Source organism: Triticum dicoccoides, chromosome 1A (genome assembly GCF_002162155.2).
Source record: "Triticum dicoccoides isolate Atlit2015 ecotype Zavitan chromosome 1A, WEW_v2.0, whole genome shotgun sequence".
NCBI lineage: Eukaryota > Viridiplantae > Streptophyta > Magnoliopsida > Poales > Poaceae > Triticum > Triticum dicoccoides.
Genome location: NC_041380.1, coordinates 307,136,342 through 307,145,732, shown reverse-complemented (window position 1 = coordinate 307,145,732; position 9,391 = coordinate 307,136,342).

Sequence of the window (9,391 nt, the reverse complement as noted above, 5' to 3'; positions counted from 1 at the left end):
GCGGCGGCGGCGAGGCGGCGGCGGGGCGGCGCGGCGCTAGGGTTTCGGCGGGCGGGCTGGTGGGCTTCAGCGGCTCGGCGGGGTCGGCTTAAAAAGGCCCCCCGGGCGGAGTCCCGCTCGGGTACGGCCCGGAGTCGGTTCGGATTTTTTTTAAAATAATTCCGCGCAGAAAAACTAACGAAAGAAATACTAAACGGACCCCAAAAATCCCGAAATAAATTTTTCCCGGCTTCTAAAATCAAGCCGCACAGAATGAACATTTATTTGGGGCCTAAATGCTATTTTGAAAAACACACATTTTTCCTAAATTCAAATAAAATAGCAAATAAAACCAAATAAAATCTTATTTGATTTTTTTATTAAATCCTCAATATCTCTTTATTTTGGGAAAGTCATTTTATTCCCTCTCTCATAATTTTTATAATAGAAATAATTGAAGATAAAATAAATAAAATCAAATGATCCTATTTTCAAAATTTGAGACAACTCAAATATGAAAATAACGAAATCCCCAACTCTCTCCGAGGGTCCTTGAGTTGCGTGAAATTTCAAGGATCAACCAAAATGCAATAATTATGATATGGAATGATGATCTAGTGTATAACATTCCAAATTGAAAATTTGGGATGTTACACTTTTATTTCTGCATAAAAACACCACCACGATAGTTCTGCAGAAAACATCGTAAGTCCGGGTTAATTCTAATCAAATCATACCAAAATCATATAAAACTATTGTAAACATGGCATGAATACTTCATAAATTATAGATACATTGGAGACTTGTCAATCATCGCTATTATATTATATTCATAGATGATTTTTCTCAGTACACTTGGATCTATTTCATGTCTTCTTATAGTGATGTCTTATCTATAAAAAATGTCGCTGATGACCCACAAGTATCGGGGATCTATCGTAGTCCTTTCGATAAGTAATAGTGTCGAGCCCAACAAGGAGCAAAAGGAAATGACAAGCGATTTTCAGCAAGGTATTCTCTACAAGCACTGAAATTATCGGTAACCGATAGTTTTGTGATAGATAATTCATTACGGGTAACAAGTACCAAGTGTGACAAAGGTGCATCAAGGTGGCCCAATCCTTTTTGTAGCAAAGGACAAGCCTAGACAAACTCTTATATAAAGCAAAGCGTTCTCGAGGACACATGGGAATTATTGTCAAGCTAGTTTTCATCATGCATGCTCATATGATCCGCGTTCGTTACTTTGATAATTTGATATGTGGGTGGACCGGTGCTTGGGTGCTGTCCTTACTTGGACAAGCCTCTCATTTATGATTAACCCCTCCGCAAGCATCCGCACCTATGAAAGAAGAATTAAGATAAATCTAACCATAGCATGAAACATATGGATCCAAATTAGCCCCTTACGAAGCAACACATAAACTAGGGTTTAAGATTCTGTCACTCTAGCAACCCATCATCCACTTATTACTTCCCAATGCCTTCCCCTAGGCCCAAACAATGGTGAAGTGTCATGTAGTCAACGTTCACATAACACCACTAGAGGAAAGACACCATACATCTCATCAAAATATCGAACGAATACCAAATTCACATGATTACTTATAACAAGACTTCTCCCATGTCCTCAGGAACAAATAGATACTCTCACAAAGCATATTCATGTTCATAATCATAGGAGTAATAATTATCATTAAGGATCTGAACATATGATCTTCCACCGAATAAACCAACTAGCATTAATTACAAGGAGTAATCAACACTACTAGCAACCCAAAGGTACCAATCTGATGTTTTTAGACAAAGATCGGATACAAGAGATGAACTAGGGTTTGCGAGGAGATGGTGATGGTGAAGATGTTGATGGAGATTGACCCCATCTCAATGAGAGGATCGTTGGTGATGACAATGGCTTCGATTTCTCCCTCCGAGAGGGAAGTTTCCCCGGCAGAACAGCTCCGCCGGAGCCTTAGATTGGTTCTGCCCAAGTTCTGCCTTGAGACGGCGACGCTTCGTCCCGAAAACTTCCTCTTGATTTTTTTCCATGTCAAAAGACATCATATAGCAGAAGAGGGGCACCGGAGGCCTGCCAGGGGGCCCACAAGCCAAGGAGGCGCCCCCCACCCTTATGGCCACATGGTGGGTCCCCTCTGGTATTTTCTTCGCCCAATATTTTTTATATATTGCAAAATAATTCTCCGTAAATTTTCAGGACTTTTGGAGTTTTGTAGAATAGGTCTCTCAGATTTGCACCCTTTCCGGTCCAGAATTCCAGCTGCCAGCATTCTCCCTCTTCATGTAAACCTTGTAAAATAAGAGATAAAAGGCATAAGTATTGTACCATAATGTGTAATAACAGCCCATAATGCAATAAATATCAATATAAAAACATGATGCAAATGGACATATCATCTGCCATGGTTCATACCCAGTTTTCCACTCATATTCGTGTTTTTCGCGTAGATTCAACTGGTCAGTATATCTCCCATGCGCTGTGAGGATTCCTTGTTGAGCAAGGTATTCTTCCTTAGTTCTCTTGCCCTAGTGCTCATGCTCAGAATGGTGTGTGATATGTCTCCAACGTATCTATAATTTTTGAGTGCTCCATGCTATTATATTATCTATTTTGGATGTCAATGGGCTTTATTTTACACTTCTATATCATTTTTGGGAATAACCTACTAACTGGAGGCCCAACCCAAATTGCTGTTTTTTTGCCTATTTTAGGGTTTCGCTGAAAAGGAATATCAAACGGAGTCCAAACGGAATGGAACCTTCAGGAACGTGATTTTCACAACAAACGTGATCCAGGAGACTTGGAGTGGGCGTCAAGAAACAATCGAGGAAGCCATGAGGCAGGGGGCGTGCCTACCCCCCTGGGCACGCCCTCCACCCTCGTGGGCCCCTCGTTGCTCCACCGACGTACTTCTTCCTCCTATATATATCCACGTACCCCCAAACATCTAGGAGCACCACGAAAACATAATTCCACCGCCACAACCTTCTGTACCCGAGAGATCCCATCTTGGGGCCTTTTTCGGAGCTCCGCCGGAGGGGGCATTGATCATGGAGGGCCTCTACATCAACTCCATGGCCTCTCCGGTGATGTGTGAGTAGTTTATTTCAAACCTACGGGTCCATAGTTATTAGCTAGATGGCTTCTTCTCTCTCTTTGGATCTCAATACAAAGTTCTCCTCGATCTTCTTGGAGATCTATTCGATGTAATCTTCTTTTGCGGTGTGTTTGTCGAGATACGATGAATTGTGGGTTTATGGTCAAGTTTATCTATGAACAATATTTGAATCTCCTCTGAATTCTTTTATGTATGATTGGTTTATCTTTGCAAGTCTCTTCGAATTATCAGTTTGGTTTGGCCTACTAGATTGATCTTTCTTGCAATGGGAGAAGTGCTTAGCTTTGGGTTGAATCTTGCGGTGCTCGATCCCAGTGACAGAAAGGGAAAGGACACATATTGTATCGTTGCCATCAAGGATAAAAGGATGGGGTTTATATCATATTGCATGAGTTTATCCCTCTACATCATGTCATCTTACTTAAAGCATTACTCTGTTCTTATGAACTTAATACTCTAGATGCATGTTGGATAGCAGTCAATGTGTGGAGTAATAGTAGTAGATGCAGAATCGTTTCGGTCTACTTGTCGCGGACGTGATGCCTATATACATGATCATACCTAGATATTCTCATAACTATGCTCAATTCTATCAATTGCTCAACAGTAATTCGTTTACCCACCGTAATACTTATGCTCTTGAGAGAAGCCACTAGTGAAACCTATGCCCCCTCGGGTCTATCTTCCATCATATTAATCTTCCAACACTTAGCTATTCTATTGCCGTTTATTTTACTTTGCATCTTTATTTCTCTTTATCATAAAAATACCAAAAATATTATCTTACAATATCTATCAGATCTCACTCTCGTAAGTGACCGTGAAGGAATTGACAACCCCTTTATCGCGTTGGTTGCGAGGTTCTTATTTGTTTGTGTAGGTGCGTGGGACTCGAGCGTGATCTCCTACTGGATTGATACCTTGGTTCTCAAAAACTGAGGGAAATACTTACGCTACTTTACTGCATCACCCTTTCCTCTTCAAGGGAAAACCAACACAGTGCTTAAGAGGTAGCAAGAAGGATTTCTGGCGCCGTTGCCGGGGAGATTCGCGCCAAGTCAAGTCAAGATTTGACTCCCGACAACGAGCCATTTCTGGCACCGTTGCCGGAGAGTCTACGCACAAGTCAAGACATACCAAATACCCATCACAAACTCTTATCCCTCGCATTACATTATTTGCCATTTGCCTCTCGTTTTCCTCTCCCCCACTTCACCCTTGCCATTTTATTCGCCCTCTCTTTTTCCGTTCGCCTCTTTTTCGCTTGCTTCTTGTTTGCTCGTGTTCTGGATTGCTTGCTTGTCACGATGGCTCAAGATAATACTAAATTGTGTGACTTTGCCAATACCAACAACAATGATTTTCTTAGCACTCCGATTGCTCCTCTTACCGATGCTGAATCTTGTGAAATTAATGTTGCTTTGTTGAATCTTGTCATGAAAGATCAATTCACCGGCCTTCCTAGTGAAGATGCCGCTACCCATCTAAACAACTTTGTTGATTTGTGTGATATGCAAAAGAAGAAAGATGTGGATAATGATATTGTTAAACTTAAGCTATTTCCGTTTTCGCTTAGAGATCGGGCTAAAGATTGGTTTTCGTCTTTGCCTAAAAATAGTATTGATTCATGGAATAAGTGCACAGATGATTTTATCTCTAAGTATTTTCCTCCCACTAAAATCATCTCTCTTAGAAACGATATTATGAATTTTAAGCAACTTGATCATGAACATGTTGCACAAGCTTGGGAGAGGATGAAATTAATGATACGTAATTGCCCTACACATGGTTTGAATATTCGGATGATTATACAAAAAATTTATGCCGGATTGAATTTTGCTTCTAGAAATCTTTTAGATTCGGCCGCGGGAGGCACTTTTATGGAAATCACTTTAGGATAAGCTACTAAACTCCTAGATAATATTATGGTTAATTATTCTCAATGGCACACCGAAAGATCTACTAGTAAAAAAGTGCATGCAATTGAAGAGATTAATGTTTTGAGTGGAAAGATGGATGAACTTACGAAATTGTTTGCTAATAAGAGTGTTTCCTCTGATCCTAATGATGTGCCTTTGTCTACCTTGATTGAGAATAATAATGAATCTATGGATGTGAATTTTGTTGGTTGGAACAATTTTGGTAATAACGCGTATAGAGGTAATTTTAATTCTAGGCTGTTTCCTAGTAATTCCTCTAATAATTATGGTAATTCCTATAACAATTCTTATGGAAATTTTAATAAGATGCCCTCTGAATTTGAGACTAGTGTTAAGGAGTTTATGAATTCACGAAAGATTTTCAATGCTTTGCTTGAAGAAAAATTGCTTAAGGTTGATGAATTGGCTAGGAACGTTGATAGAATTTCTCTTGATGTTGATTCTTTGAAACTTAGATCTATTCCACCTAAGCATGATATCAATGAGTCTCTCAAATCCATGAGAATTTCCATTGATGAGTGCAAAGAAAGAACCGCTAGGATGCGTGCTAAGAAAGATTGCTTTGTGAAAGCGTGTTCTTCTAGTTTTCATGACAATAAAGATGAAGATCTAAAAGTTATTGATGTATCTCCTATTAAATCTTTGTTTTGCAATATGAATCTTGATAATTATGGGACTTAAGATGAGCCACCTTTACCTAGAAGGCATTCCAAAAATTTGAAGTTTCAGATCTTGATGCAAAAATTGGTAAAAGTGGGATTGAAGAGGTCAAAACTTTAAATAGCAATGAACCCACTATTTTGGATTTCAAGGAATTTAATTATGATAATTTCTCTTTGATAGATTGTATTTCCTTGTTGCAATCCGTGCTAAATTCTCCTCATGCTTATAGTCAAAATAAAGATTTTACTAAACATATCGTTGATGCTTTGATGCAATCTTATGAAGAAAAACTTGAGTTGGAAGTTTCTATCCCTAGAAAACTTTATTATGAGTGGGAACCTACAATAAAAATTAAAATTTAAGATCAACAGTTCTATGCTTTGTGTGATTTGGGTGTTAGTGTTTCCACGATCCCAAAAACTTTGTGTGATTTGCTAGGTTTCCGTGATTTTGATGATTGTTCTCTAAACTTGTACCTTGCGGATTCCACTATTAAGAAACCTATGGGAAGAATTAATGATGTTCTTATTGTTGAAAATAGGAACTATGTGCCCATATATATCATTGTTCTTGATATAGATTGCAATCCTTCATGTCCTGTTATTCTTGGTAGACCTTTCCTTAGAACGATTGGTGCAATTATTGATATGAAGGAAGGGTATATTAGATTCCAATTTCCATTAAGGAAAGGCATGGAACACTTCCCTAGAAAGAAAATTAAATTACCATATGAATCTATTATGAGAGCCACTTATGGATTGCATACCAAAGATGGCAATACCTAGATCTATCCTTGCTTTTATGCCTAGCTAGGGGCGTTAAACGATAGTGCTTGTTGGGAGGCAACCCAATTTTATTTGTATTCCTTGATTTATTTTCTCCTGTTTAGTAATAAATAATTTATCTAGCCTCTGTTTTGGTTGTGTTTTTGTGTTTAATTAGTGTTTGTGTCAAGTAGAACCTTGGGAAGACTTGGGGAAAGTCTTTTTGATCTTGCTGTAAAAAACAGAAACTTTAGCGCTCACGACAATTGCTGCCATTTTTATTTGCAAAGTGATATTTAGTTAATTAGTTTTGGAGATGATTAATAGATAAATTCCTCACGTCAAGCAATTTATTTCAGAATTTTTGGGGTTCCATAATTTTGCGTTAGTTACACATTACTATTGACTGTTCTGTTTTTGACAGATTCTGTTTTTCGTGTGTTGTTTGCTTATTTTGATGAATCTATGGCTAGTAAAAGAGTATATAAAACATAGATAAGTTGGAATACATTAGGTTTAACACCAATATAAATAAATAATGAGTTCATTACAGTACCTTGAAGTGGTGTTTTGTTTTCTTTCGCTAACCGAGCTCACGAGATTTTATATTTTGAGTTTTGTATTGTGAAGTTTTCAAGTTTTGGGTAAAGATTTGATGGATTATGGAACAAAGAGTGGAAAGAGTCTAAGCTTGGGGATGCCCATGGCACACCAAGGTAAAATTTAAGGACACAAAAAATCCTAAGCTTGGGGATGCTTCGGAAGGCATCCCCTCTTTCGTCTTCGTCTATCGGTAACTTTACTTGGAGCTATATTTTTATTCACCACATGATATGTGTTTTGCTTGGAGCGTCTTGTATTATTTGAATCTTTTCTTTTTAGTTTACCACAATCATCCTTTCTATACACACCTTTTGAGAGAGACTCACATGATTTGAAATTTATTGGAAAACTCTATGTGCTTCACTTATATCTTTTGAGCTATATAGTTTTTGCTCTAGTTCTTCACTTATATCTTTTAGAGCATGACGGTGGTTTTATTTTATAGAAATAATTGATCTCTCATGCTTCACTTATATTATTTTGAGAGTCCTTTAGAACAACATGGAAATTTGCTTATAGGAATAGTATAAAAACTTTCATAGAAGTGCATTGAATACTATGAGAAGTTTGATACTTGATAATTGTTTTGAGATATGGAGATGGTGATATTAGAGTCATGCTAGTTGATTAGTTGTGAATTTGAGAAATACTTGTGTTGAAGTTTGTGATTCCCTTAGCATGCACGTATGGTGAACCGTTATGTGATGAAGTCGGAGCATGATTTATTTATTGATTGTCTTCCTTATGAGTGGCGGTCGGGGACGACGATGGTCTTTTCCTACCAATCTATCCCCCTAGGAGCATGCGTGTAGTACTTTGTTTCGATAAATAATAGATTTTTGCAATAAGTATGTGAGTTGTTTATGACCAATGTTGAGTCCATGGATTATACGCACACTCACCCTTCCACCATTGCTAGCCTCTCTAATACCGCACACTTTTCGCCGGTATCATACACCCACCATATACCTTCCTCAAAACAGCCACCATACCTACCTATTATGGCATTTCCATAGCCATTCCGAGATATATTGCCAAGCAACTTCCCATCGTTCCGTTATTATGACACGCTTCATCATTGTCATATTGCTTGCATGATCATGTAGTTGACATCGTATTTGTGGCAAAGCCACCATTCATAATTCTTCATACATGTCACTCATGCATCATTGCACATCCCGGTACACCGCCGGAGGCATTCACATAGAGTCATATTTTGTTCTAAGTATTGAGTTGTAAGTAAATAAAAGTGTGATGACCATCATTATCAGAGCACTGTCCCAAGTGAGGAAAGGATGATGGAGACTATGATTCCCCCACAAGTCGGGATGAGACTCTGGACAAAAAAGAAAAAAAGGAGAAAGGCTATAAAAAGAGAAGGCCCAAAAAATTGAGAGAAAAAGAGAGAAGGGACAATGCTACTATCCTTTTTCCACACTTGTGCTTCAAAGTAGCACCACATTCTTCATATAGCGAGTCTCTTGAGTTATCTCTTTCATATACTAGTGGGAATTTTTCGTTATAGAACTTGGCTTGTATATTCTAATGATGGGCTTCCTCAAAATTCCTTAGGTCTTTGTGAGCAAGAAAGTTGGATGCACACCCACTTAGTTTATTTTGTTGAGCTTTCATATACTTATAGCTCTAGTGCATCTGTTGCATGGCAATCCCTACTCACTCACATTGATATCTACTGTAAGTGCATCTAGTGCCCCTTAGTGATTTTGGTGTATTGAAGACTTATAGGTTAAGGGACTAATGTGTTTGTGAGTGTACACAGGTCTATAAGTCTTTGAGGAGTTTGATATTTACAGAGAAAGTTGACCCCTAAAAATGAAGTTCTTCGACTGAAGACTTTGGATTTCTGAAGACTTTGAAAGTGAAGAAATTGGTGTAATCCTGAAGACTTGGTATTCGTTCAAGGAACATGAAGCGTGAAGACTTTTCTTTTCTTAGTTTCATTTTCTCTTTCTTGAGTCATAGGAAACACCGTACTGTTAAAGGGGGTCGAGGAAATACTAAGGAAAAATTTCCACGTGATGCTCAACTCAAATCCTACACCTACCAATCCCTTCGAGTGAAGCCATTGGAAATCTCATATAGTTCAGTCATATTCTTCAATGACAGAGATGAAGTTCTTCTGGTCTCTGAGGAATTTGTTCTGACTGAGGAGTTAGGAATTTGCCAGTGCAGATTGCCTACACAGTGAGGAACATGATAGCCCTGAGGTATTTGATACTCAAAATTCCGACCGTTGCTGTGCTATGTGCCAGCTGTCCCAAAATATCTACCCACCTAACAGTCA